The following is a 12,902-nucleotide window of genomic DNA, read 5'->3' on the forward strand; positions in this document are numbered from 1 at the left end:
TTTGAAGGCCGAACATGCATTTTAAGGCCTTTTCTTGAGCTGCAAACATTTTCTGAACTTTCAGGGGTGTAGGATGTATTATTAGTGCCAAAAATATTTTTGGGAATTTCAGTGGTCTGGGATGCGAGTTAATGCCCCTTTCAGGTTGCACATGTTTTTGGGACATTCAGAGCTCTCTGACACCGATTCTGGTCCAACAAGATTTTCTGGACCTTAGGGGGTCTAGAATGCCTGTAAACCCCTTTTTTGGGCCTCCAAAGTTTTCAACATTTTTGAAGGCCTAACATGCATTTTAAGGCCTTTTCTTGAGCTGTCAACATTTTCTGAACTTGCAGGGGTGTAGGATGCATTTTTCATGGCAAATATATTTTTGGGAATTTCAGTGGTCTAGGATGCGGGTTAATGCCCCTTTCAGGTTGCACATGTTTTTGGGACATTCGGAGCTCTCTGACACCGATTTTGGTCCAACAACATTTTCTGGACTTTAGGGGGTCTAGGATGCCTGTAAACCCCTTTTTTGGGCCTCCAAAGTTTTCTAAATTTTTGCAGGCCTAAAATGCATTTGAATGCATTTTTTGGGCTTCTAACATATTCTGAACTTTTAGGGGTAGTATACATTTTTCGTGCAAAAAATATTTTTGGGAATTTCAGAGGTCAAGGATGCCGGTTAATGCCCCTTTCAGGCTGCAAATGTTTTTGGGACATTCAGAGCTCTCTGACACTATTATTGGTCCCACAACATTTTCTGGACTTTAGGGGGTCTAGGATGCCCGTAAACGCCTTTTTTGGGCCTCCAAAGTTTTCTAAATTTTTGTAGGCCTAAAATGCATTTTAAGGCCTTCTTTGGGCTGCTAACATATTCTGAACTTTCAGGGGTGTAGTATGAATTTTTCGTGCACAAAATATTTTTGGGAATTTTAGAGGTCTAGGATGCGGGTTAATGACCCTTTCAGGCTGCAAATGTTTTTGGGACATTCAGAGTTCTGACACCGTTTTTGATCCAACAACATTTTCTGGACTTTAGGAGGTCTAGGATGCCTGTAAACCCCTATTTTGTGCCTCCAAAGTTTTCTAAATTTTTGTAGGCCTAAAATGCATTTTAAGGCCTTCTTTGGGCTGCTAACATATTCTTGAGCTTTCAGGGGTATAGGATGCAATTTTTTTCAAAAAAATATTTTTGGGAATTTCAGAGGTCTAGGGTGCGGGTTAATGCCCCTTTCAGGCTGCAAATGTTTTTGGGACATTCAGAGCTCTCTGACACCATTTTTGGTCCAACAACATTTTCTGGACTTTAGGGGGTCTAGGATGCCTGTAAACCCCTTTTTTGGGCATCCAAAGTTTTCTAAATTTTTGCAGGCCTAAAATGCATTTTAATGCCTTTTTTGGGATGCTAAAATATTCTGAACTTTCAAGGGTGTAGTATGAATTTTTCGTGCACAAAATATTTTTGGGAATTTCAGAGGTCTAGGATGTGGGTTAATGCCCCTTTCAGGCTGCAAATGTTTTTGGGACATTCAGAGCTCTCTGACACCGTTTTTAATCCAACAACATTTTCTGGACTTTAGGAGGTCTAGGATGCCTGTAAACCCCTATTTTGTGCCTCCAAAGTTTTCAACATTTTTGAAGGCCTAACATGCATTTTAAGGCCTTTTCTTGAGCTGCCAACATTTTCTGAACTTCAGGGTTGTAGGATGCATTTTTATTGCCAAAAATATTTTTGGGAATTTCAGTGGTCTAGGATGCGGGTTAATGCCCCTTTCAGGTTGCACATGTTTTTGGGACATTCGGAGCTCTCTGACACCGATTTTGGTCCAACAACATTTTCTGGACTTTAGGGGGTCTAGGATGCCTGTAAACCCCTTTTTTGGGTCTCCAAAGTTTTCAACATTTTTGTATGCCTAAAATGCATTTTAAGGCCTTCTTTGGGCTGCTAACATATTCTGAGCTTTCAGGGATATGGGATGCATTTTTCCTGCCAAAAATATTTTGGGATATTTCAGTGGTCTAGGATGCGAGTTAATGCCCCTTTCAGGCTGCAAATGTTTTTGGGACATTCAGAGCTCCCTGACACAGTTTTTGGTCCACCAACATTTTCTGGACTTTAGGGGGTCTAGAATGCCTATAAACCCCTTTTTTGGGCCTCCAAAGTTTTCAACATTTTTGTATGCCTAAAATGCATTTTAAGGCCTTCTTTGGGCTGCTAACATATTCTGAGTTTCAGGGATAAAGGATGCATTTTTCGTGCACAAAATATTTTTGGGAATTTCAGAGGTCTAGGATGCGGGTTAATGCCCCTTTCAGGCTGCAAATGTTTTTGGGACATTCAGAGATCTCTGACACCATTTTTGGTCCAACAACATTTTCTGGACTTTAGGGGGTCTAGGATGCCTGTAAACCCCTTTTTTGGGCCTCCAAAGTTTTCTAAATTTTTGCAGGCCTAAAATGGATTTTAATGCCTTTTTGGGCTGCTAACATATTTGGAACTTTCAGGGGTGTAGTATGAATTTTTCGTGCACAAAATATTTTTGGGAATTTCAGAGGTCTGGGATGCAGGTTAATGCCCCTTTCAGGCTGCAAATGTTTTTGGGACATTCAGAGCTCTCTGACACCATTTTTGGTCCAACAACATTTTCTGGACTTTAGGGGGTCTAGGATGCCTGTGAACCCCTTTTTTGGGTCTCCAAAGTTTTCAACATTTTTGCAGGCCTAAGATGTGTTTTAAGGCCTTTTCTTGAGCTGCCAACATTTTCTGACCTTTCAGGGGTGTAGGATGCATTTTTCGTGCCAAAAATATTTTTGGGAATTTCCGTGGTCTAGGATGCGGGTTAATGCCCCTTTCAGAGCTCTCTGACACCGATTTTGGTCCAACAACATTTTCTGGACTTTAGGGGGTGTAGGATGCCTGTAAACCCCTTTTTTGGGTCTCCAAAGTTTTCAACATTTTTGCAGGCCTAAGATGCATTTTAAGGCCTTTTTTGAGCTGCCAACATTTCTGTGGTGTTTTCTGAACTTTCAGGGGTGTAGCATGCATTTTTCATGGCAAAAATATTTTGGGAAATTTCAGTGGTCTAGGATGCGGGTTAATGCCCCTTTCAGGCTGCACATGTTTTTGGGACATTCAGAGCTCTCTGTCTCTGACACCGTTTTTGGTCCAACAACATTTTCTGGACCTTACGGGGTCTAGAATGCCTGTAAACCCCTTTTTTGGGCCTCCAAAGTTTTCAACATTTTTGAAGGCCTAACATGCATTTTAAGGCCTTTTCTTGAGCTGCCAACATTTTCTCAACTTTCAGGGGTGTAGGATGCATTTTTCGTGCCAAAAATATTTTTGGGAATTTCAGTGGCTGCAAATGTTTTTGGGACATTCAGAGCTCTCTGACACCGTTTTTGATCCAACAACATTTTCTGGACTTTAGGAGGTCTAGGATGCCTGTAAATCCCTTTTTTGGGCCTCCAAAGTTTTCAACATTTTTGAAGGCCTAACATGCATTTTAAGGCCTTTTTTAGAGTTACCAACATTTTCGGAACTTGCAGGGGTGTAGGATGCATTTTTCATGCCAAAAATATTTTTGGGAATTTCAGTGGTCTAGGATGCGGGTTAATGCCCCTTTCAGGCTGCAAATGTTTTGGGGACAATCAGAGCTCTCTGACACCGATTTTGGTCCAACAACATTTTCTGGACTTTAGGGGGTCTAGGATGCCTGTAAACCCCTTTTTTGGGCCTCCAAAGTTTTCAACATTTTTGATAGCCTAACATGCGTTTTAAGGCCTTTTCTAGAGCTGCCAAAATGTTCTCAACTTTCAGGGGTGTAGGATGCATTTTTCGTGCCAAAAATATTTTTGGGAATTTCAGTGGCTGCAAATGTTTTTGGGACATTCAGAGCTCTCTGACACCATTTTTGGTCCAACAACATTTTCTGGACTTTAGGGGGTCTAGGATGCCTGTAAACCCCTTTTTTGGGCCTCCAAGGTTTTCTAAATTTTTGTAGGCCTAAGATGCATTTTAAGGCCTTTTTTGAGCTGCCAACATTTCTGTGGTGTTTTCTGAACTTTCAGGGGTGTAGCATGCATTTTTCATGGCAAAAATATTTTGGGAAATTTCAGTGGTCTAGGATGCGGGTTAATGCCCCTTTCAGGCTGCAAATGTTTTTGGGACATTCAGAGCTTTCTGACACCATTTTTGGTCCAACAACATTTTCTGGACTTTAGGGGGTCTAGGATGCCTGTAAACCCCTTTTATGGGCCGCCAAAGTTTTCTAAATTTTTGCAGGCCTAAGATGCATTTCAAGGCCTTTTTTGACCTGGCAACATTTCTGGGGTGTTTTCTGAACTTTCAGGGGTGTAGCATGCATTTTTCATGGCAAAAATATTTTGGGAAATTTCAGTGGTCTAGGATGCGTGTTAATGCCCCTTTCAGGCTGCAAATGTTTTTGGGACATTCAGAGCTCTCTGACACCGTTTCTGATACAACAACATTTTCTGGACTTTATGAGGTCTAGGATGACTGTAAACCCCTATTTTGTGCCTCCAAAGTTTTCAACATTTTTGAAGGCCTAACATGCATTTTAAGGCCTTTTCTTGAGCTGCCAACATTTTCTGAACTTTCAGGGGTGTAGGATGCATTTTTATTGCCAAAAATATTTTTGGGAATTTCAGTGGTCTAGGATGCGGGTTAATGCCCCTTTCAGGTTGCACATGTTTTTGGGACATTCGGAGCTCTCTGACACCGTTTTTGATCCACCAACATTTTCTGGACTTTAGGGGGTCTAGGATGCCTGTAAACCCCTTTTTTGGGCCTCCAAAGTTTTCTAAATTTTTGCAGGCCTAAAATGCATTTGAATGCATTTTTTGGGCTTCTAACATATTCTGAACTTTTAGGGGTAGTATACATTTTTCGTGCACAAAATATTTTTGGGAATTTCAGAGGTCTAGGATGCCGGTTAATGCCCCTTTCAGGCTGCAAATGTTTTTGGGACATTCAGAGCTCTCTGACACCGTTTTTGATCCAACAACATTTTCTGGACTTCAGGTTGTCTAGGATGCCTGTAAATCCCTTTTTTGGGCCTCCAAAGTTTTCAACATTTTTGAAGGCCTAACATGCCTTTTAAAGCCTTTTCTTGAGCTGCCAACATTTTCTCAACTTTCAGGGGTGTAGGATGCATTTTTCGTGCCAAAAATATTTTTGGGAATTTCAGTGGCTGCAAATGTTTTTGGGACATTCAGAGCTCTCTGACACCATTTTTGGTCCAACAACATTTTCTGGACTTTAGAGGTCTAGGATGCCTGTAAACCCCTTTTTTGGGCTCCAAAGTTTTCTAAATTTTTGTAGGCCTAAAATGCATTTTAAGGCCTTCTTTGGGCTGCTAACATATTCTGAACTTTCAAGGGTGTAGTATGAATTTTTCGTGCACAAAATATTTTTGGGAATTTCAGAGGTCTAGGATGTGGGTTAATGCCCCTTTCAGGCTGCAAATGTTTTTGGGACATTCAGAGCTCTCTGACACCGTTTTTGATCCAACAACATTTTCTGGACTTTAGGAGGTCTAGGATGCCTGTAAACCCCTATTTTGTGCCTCCAAAGTTTTCAACATTTTTGAAGGCCTAACATGCATTTTAAGGCCTTTTCTTGAGCTGCCAACATTTTCTGAACTTTCAGGGGTGTAGGATGCATTTTTATTGCCAAAAATATTTTTGGGAATTTCAGTGGTCTAGGATGCGGGTTAATGCCCCTTTCAGGTTGCACATGTTTTTGGGACATTCGGAGCTCTCTGACACCGTTTTTGATCCACCAACATTTTCTGGACTTTAGGGGGTCTAGGATGCCTGTAAACCCCTTTTTTGGGCCTCCAAAGTTTTCTAAATTTTTGCAGGCCTAAAATGCATTTGAATGCATTTTTTGGGCTTCTAACATATTCTGAACTTTTAGGGGTAGTATACATTTTTCGTGCACAAAATATTTTTGGGAATTTCAGAGGTCTAGGATGCCGGTTAATGCCCCTTTCAGGCTGCAAATGTTTTTGGGACATTCAGAGCTCTCTGACACCATTTTTGGTCCCACAACATTTTCTGGACTTTAGGGGGTCTAGGATGCCTGTAAACGCCTTTTTTGGGCCTCCAAAGTTTTCTAAATTATTGTAGGCCTAAAATGCATTTTGAGGCCTTCTTTGGGCTGCTAACATATTCTGAACTTTCAGGGGTGTAGTATGAATTTTTCGTGCACAAAATATTTTTGGGAATTTCAGAGGTCTAGGATGCGGGTTAATGCCCCTTTCAGGCTGCAAATATTTTTGGGACATTCAGAGCTCTCTGACACCATTTTTGGTCCAACAACATTTTCTGGACTTTAGGGGGTCTAGGATGCCTGTAAACCCCTTTTTTGGGCCTCCAAAGTTTTCTAAATTTTTGCAGGCCTAAAATGCATTTTAATGCCTTTTTTGGGCTGCTAACATATTCTGAACTTTCAGGGGTGTAGTATGAATTTTTCGTGCACAAAATATTTTTGGGAATTTTAGAGGTCTAGGATGCGGGTTAATGCCCCTTTCAGGCTGCAAATGTTTTTGGGACATTCAGAGCTCTCTGACACCGTTTTTGATCCAACAACATTTTCTGGACTTTAGGAGGTCTAGGATGCCTGTAAACCCCTATTTTGCGCCTCCAAAGTTTTCAACATTTTTGAAGGCCTAACATGCATTTTAAGGCCTTTTCTTGAGCTGCCAACATTTTATGAACGTTCAGGGGTGTAGGATGCATTTTTAGTGCCAAAATATTTTTGGGAATTTCAGTGGTCTAGGATGCGGGTTAATGCCCCTTTCAGGTTGCACATGTTTTTGGGACATTCGGAGCTCTCTGACACCGATTTTGGTCCAACAACATTTTCTGGACTTTAGGGGGTCTAGGATGCCTGTAAACCCCTTTTTTGGGTCTCCAAAGTTTTCAACATTTTTGTATCCCTAAAATGCATTTTAAGGCCTTCTTTGAGCTGCTAACATATTCTGAGCTTTCAGGGATAAAGGATGCATTTTTCGTGCACAAAATATTTTTGGGAATTTCAGAGGTCTAGGATGCGGGTTAATGCCCCTTTCAGGCTGCAAATGTTTTTGGGACATTCAGAGATCTCTGACACCATTTTTGGTCCAACAACATTTTCTGGACTTTAGGGGGTCTAGGATGCCTGTAAACCCCTTTTTTGGGCCTCCAAAGTTTTCTAAATTTTTGCAGGCCTAAAATGGATTTTAAAGCCTTTTTGGGCTGCTAACATATTTGGAACTTTCAGGGGTGTAGTATGAATTTTTCGTGCACAAAATATTTTTGGGAATTTCAGAGGTCTGGGATGCGGGTTAATGCCCCTTTCAGGCTGCAAATGTTTTTGGGACATTCAGAGCTCTCTGACACCATTTTTGGTCCAACAACATTTTCTGGACTTTAGGGGGTCTAGGATGCCTGTGAACCCCTTTTTTGGGTCTCCAATGTTTTCAATATTTTTGCAGGCCTAAGATGTGTTTTAAGGCCTTTTCTTGAGCTGCCAACATTTTCTGACCTTTCAGGGGTGTAGGATGCATTTTCCGTGCCAAAAATATTTTTGGGAATTTCCGTGGTCTAGGATGCGGGTTAATGCCCCTTTCAGAGCTCTCTGACACCGATTTTGGTCCAACAACATTTTCTGGACTTTAGGGGGTCTAGGATGCCTGTAAACCCCTTTTTTTGGGTCTCCAAAGTTTTCAACATTTTTGCAGGCCTAAGATGCATTTTAAGGCCTTTTTTGAGCTGGCAACATTTCTGTGGTGTTTTCTGAACTTTCAGGGGTGTAGCATGCTTTTTTCATGGCAAAAATATTTTGGGAAATTTCAGTGGTCTAGGATGCGGGTTAATGCCCCTTTCAGGCTGCACATGTTTTTGGGACATTCAGAGCTCTCTGACACCGTTTTTGGTCCAACAACATTTTCTGGACCTTACGGGGTCTAGGATGCCTGTAAACCCCTTTTTTGGGCCTCCAAAGTTTTCTAAATTTTTGCAGGCCTAACATGCATTTTAAGGCGTTTTCTTGAGCTGCCAACATTTTCTGAACTTTCAGGGGTGTAGGATGCATTTTTAGTGGCAAAAATATTTTTGGGAATTTCAGTGGTCTAGGATGCGGGTTAATGCCCCTTTCAGGCTGCAAATGTTTTTGGGACATTCAGAGCTCTCTGACACCGTTTTTGATCCAACAACATTTTCTGGACTTTAGGGGGTCTAGGATGCCTGTAAACCCCTTTTTTGGGCCTCCAAAGTTTTCTAAATTTTTGCAGGCCTAAAATGCATTTGAATGCATTTTTTGGGCTTCTAACATATTCTGAACTTTTAGGGGTAGTATACATTTTTCGTGCACAAAATATTTTTGGGAATTTCAGAGGTCTAGGATGCCGGTTAATGCCCCTTTCAGGCTGCAAATGTTTTTGGGACATTCAGAGCTCTCTGACACCATTTTTGGTCCCACAACATTTTCTGGACTTTAGGGGGTCTAAGATGCCTGTAAACGCCTTTTTTGGGCCTCCAAAGTTTTCTAAATTTTTGTAGGCCTAAAATGCATTTTAAGGCCTTCTTTGGGCTGCTAACATATTCTGAGTTTCAGGGGTATAGGATACATTTTTCATGCACAAAATATTTTTTGGAATTTCAGAGGTCTAGGATGCGGGTTAATGCCCCTTTCAGGCTGCAAATGTTTTTGGGACATTCAGAGCTCTCTGACACCATTTTTGGTCCAACAACATTTTCTAGACTTTAGGGGGTCTAGGATGCCTGTAAACCCCTTTTTTGGGTCTCCAAAGTTTTCAACATTTTTGCAGGCCTAAGATGCATTTCAAGGCCTTTTTTGACCTGGCAACATTTCTGGGGTGTTTTCTGAACTTTCAGGGGTGTAGCATGCATTTTTCATGGCAAAAATATTTTGGGAAATTTCAGTGGTCTAGGATGCGTGTTGATGCCCCTTTCAGGCTGCAAATGTTTTTGGGACATTCAGAGCTCTCTGACACCGTTTTTGATACAACAACATTTTCTGGACTTTAGGAGGTCTAGGATGCCTGTAAACCCCTATTTTGTGCCTCCAAAGTTTTCAACATTTTTGAAGGCCTAACATGCATTTTAAGGCCTTTTCTTGAGCTGCCAACATTTTCTGAACTTTCAGGGGTGTAGGATGCATTTTTATTGCCAAAAATATTTTTGGGAATTTCAGTGGTCTAGGATGCGGGTTAATGCCCCTTTCAGGCTGCAAATGTTTTTGGGACATTCAGAGCTCTCTACACCATTTTTGGTCCAACAACATTTTCTGGACTTTAGGGGGTCTAGGATGCCTGTAAACCCCTTTTTTGGGCTCCAAAGTTTTCTAAATTTTTGTAGGCCTAAAATGCATTTTAAGGCCTTCTTTGGGCTGCTAACATATTCTTGAGCTTTCAGGGGTATAGGATGCATTTTTTGTGCACAAAATATTTTTGGGAATTTCAGAGGTCTAGGATGCGGGTTAATGCCCCTTTCAGGCTGCAAATGTTTTTTGGACATTCAGAGCTCTCTACACCATTTTTGGTCCAACAACATTTTCTGGACTTTAGGGGGTCTAGGATGCCTGTAAACCCCTTTTTTGGGCATCCAAAGTTTTCTAAATTTTTGCAGGCCTAAAATGCATTTTAATGCCTTTTTTGGGCTGCTAACATATTCTGAACTTTCAAGGGTGTAGTATGAATTTTTCGTGCACAAAATATTTTTGGGAATTTCAGAGGTCTAGGATGTGGGTTAATGCCCCTTTCAGGCTGCAAATGTTTTTGGGACATTCAGAGCTCTCTGACACCGTTTTTGATCCAACAACATTTTCTGGACTTTAGGAGGTCTAGGATGCCTGTAAACCCCTATTTTGTGCCTCCAAAGTTTTCAACATTTTTGAAGGCCTAACATGCATTTTAAGGCCTTTTCTTGAGCTGCCAACATTTTCTGAACTTTCAGGGGTGTAGGATGCATTTTTATTGCCAAAAATATTTTTGGGAATTTCAGTGGTCTAGGATGCGGGTTAATGCCCCTTTCAGGTTGCACATGTTTTTGGGACATTCGGAGCTCTCTGACACCGTTTTTTGATCCACCAACATTTTCTGGACTTTAGGGGGTCTAGGATGCCTGTAACCCCCTTTTTTGGGCCTCCAAAGTTTTCTAAATTTTTGCAGGCCTAAAATGCATTTGAATGCATTTTTTGGGCTTCTAACATATTCTGAACTTTTAGGGGTAGTATACATTTTTCGTGCACAAAATATTTTTGGGAATTTCAGAGGTCTAGGATGCCGGTTAATGCCCCTTTCAGGCTGCAAATGTTTTTGGGACATTCAGAGCTCTCTGACACCATTTTTGGTCCCACAACATTTTCTGGACTTTAGGGGGTCTAGGATGCCTGTAAACCCCTTTTTTGGGCCTCCAAAGTTTTCTAAATTTTTGCAGGCCTAAAATGCATTTTAATGCCTTTTTTGGGCTGCTAACATATTCTGAACTTTCAGGGGTGTAGTATGAATTTTTCGTGCACAAAATATTTTTGGGAATTTTAGAGGTCTAGGATGCGGGTTAATGCCCCTTTCAGGATGCAAATGTTTTTGGGACATTCAGAGCTCTCTGACACCATTTTTGATCCAACAACATTTTCTGGACTTTAGGAGGTCTAGGATGCCTGTAAACCCCTATTTTGCGCCTCCAAAGTTTTCAACATTTTTGCAGGCCTAACATGCATTTTAAGGCCTTTTCTTGAGCTGCCAACATTTTATGAACGTTCAGGGGTGTAGGATGCATTTTTAGTGCCAAAATATTTTTGGGAATTTCAGTGGTCTAGGATGCGGGTTAATGCCCCTTTCAGGTTGCACATGTTTTTGGGACATTCGGAGCTCTCTGACACCGATTTTGGTCCAACAACATTTTCTGGACTTTAGGGGGTCTAGGATGCCTGTAAACCCCTTTTTTGGGTCTCCAAAGTTTTCAACATTTTTGTATGCCTAAAATGCATTTTAAGGCCTTCTTTGGGCTGCTAACATATTCTGAGCTTTCAGGGATAAAGGATGCATTTTTCGTGCACAAAATATTTTTGGGAATTTCAGAGGTCTAGGATGCGGGTTAATGCCCCTTTCAGGCTGCAAATGTTTTTGGGACATTCAGAGATCTCTGACACCATTTTTGGTCCAACAACATTTTCTGGACTTTAGGGGGTCTAGGATGCCTGTAAACCCCTTTTTTGGGCCTCCAAAGTTTTCTAAATTTTTGCAGGCCTAAAATGGATTTTAATGCCTTTTTGGGCTGCTAACATATTCTGAACTTTCAGGGGTGTAGTATGAATTTTTCGTGCACAAAATATTTTTGGGAATTTTAGAGGTCTAGGATGCGGGTTAATGCCCCTTTCAGGATGCAAATGTTTTTGGGACATTCAGAGCTCTCTGACACCGTTTTTGATCCAACAACATTTTCTGGACTTTAGGAGGTCTAGGATGCCTGTAAACCCCTTTTATGGGCCGCCAAAGTTTTCTAAATTTTTGCAGGCCTAAGATGCATTTCAAGGCCTTTTTTGACCTGGCAACATTTCTGGGGTGTTTTCTGAACTTTCAGGGGTGTAGCATGCATTTTTCATGGCAAAAATATTTTGGGAAATTTCAGTGGTCTAGGATGCGTGTTAATGCCCCTTTCAGGCTGCAAATGTTTTTGGGACATTCAGAGCTCTCTGACACCGTTTCTGATACAACAACATTTTCTGGACTTTATGAGGTCTAGGATGACTGTAAACCCCTATTTTGTGCCTCCAAAGTTTTCAACATTTTTGAAGGCCTAACATGCATTTTAAGGCCTTTTCTTGAGCTGCCAACATTTTCTGAACTTTCAGGGGTGTAGGATGCATTTTTATTGCCAAAAATATTTTTGGGAATTTCAGTGGTCTAGGATGCGGGTTAATGCCCCTTTCAGGTTGCACATGTTTTTGGGACATTCGGAGCTCTCTGACACCGTTTTTGATCCACCAACATTTTCTGGACTTTAGGGGGTCTAGGATGCCTGTAAACCCCTTTTTTGGGCCTCCAAAGTTTTCTAAATTTTTGCAGGCCTAAAATGCATTTGAATGCATTTTTTGGGCTTCTAACATATTCTGAACTTTTAGGGGTAGTATACATTTTTCGTGCACAAAATATTTTTGGGAATTTCAGAGGTCTAGGATGCCGGTTAATGCCCCTTTCAGGCTGCAAATGTTTTTGGGACATTCAGAGCTCTCTGACACCGTTTTTGATCCAACAACATTTTCTGGACTTCAGGTTGTCTAGGATGCCTGTAAATCCCTTTTTTGGGCCTCCAAAGTTTTCAACATTTTTGAAGGCCTAACATGCCTTTTAAAGCCTTTTCTTGAGCTGCCAACATTTTCTCAACTTTCAGGGGTGTAGGATGCATTTTTCGTGCCAAAAATATTTTTGGGAATTTCAGTGGCTGCAAATGTTTTTGGGACATTCAGAGCTCTCTGACACCATTTTTGGTCCAACAACATTTTCTGGACTTTAGAGGTCTAGGATGCCTGTAAACCCCTTTTTTGGGCTCCAAAGTTTTCTAAATTTTTGTAGGCCTAAAATGCATTTTAAGGCCTTCTTTGGGCTGCTAACATATTCTGAACTTTCAAGGGTGTAGTATGAATTTTTCGTGCACAAAATATTTTTGGGAATTTCAGAGGTCTAGGATGTGGGTTAATGCCCCTTTCAGGCTGCAAATGTTTTTGGGACATTCAGAGCTCTCTGACACCGTTTTTGATCCAACAACATTTTCTGGACTTTAGGAGGTCTAGGATGCCTGTAAACCCCTATTTTGTGCCTCCAAAGTTTTCAACATTTTTGAAGGCCTAACATGCATTTTAAGGCCTTTTCTTGAGCTGCCAACAT

This window comes from Ambystoma mexicanum, chromosome 9, assembly GCF_040938575.1.
Source record: "Ambystoma mexicanum isolate Mex_15411 chromosome 9, UKY_AmexF1_1, whole genome shotgun sequence".
In the NCBI taxonomy this organism is placed as follows: Eukaryota; Metazoa; Chordata; class Amphibia; order Caudata; family Ambystomatidae; genus Ambystoma; species Ambystoma mexicanum.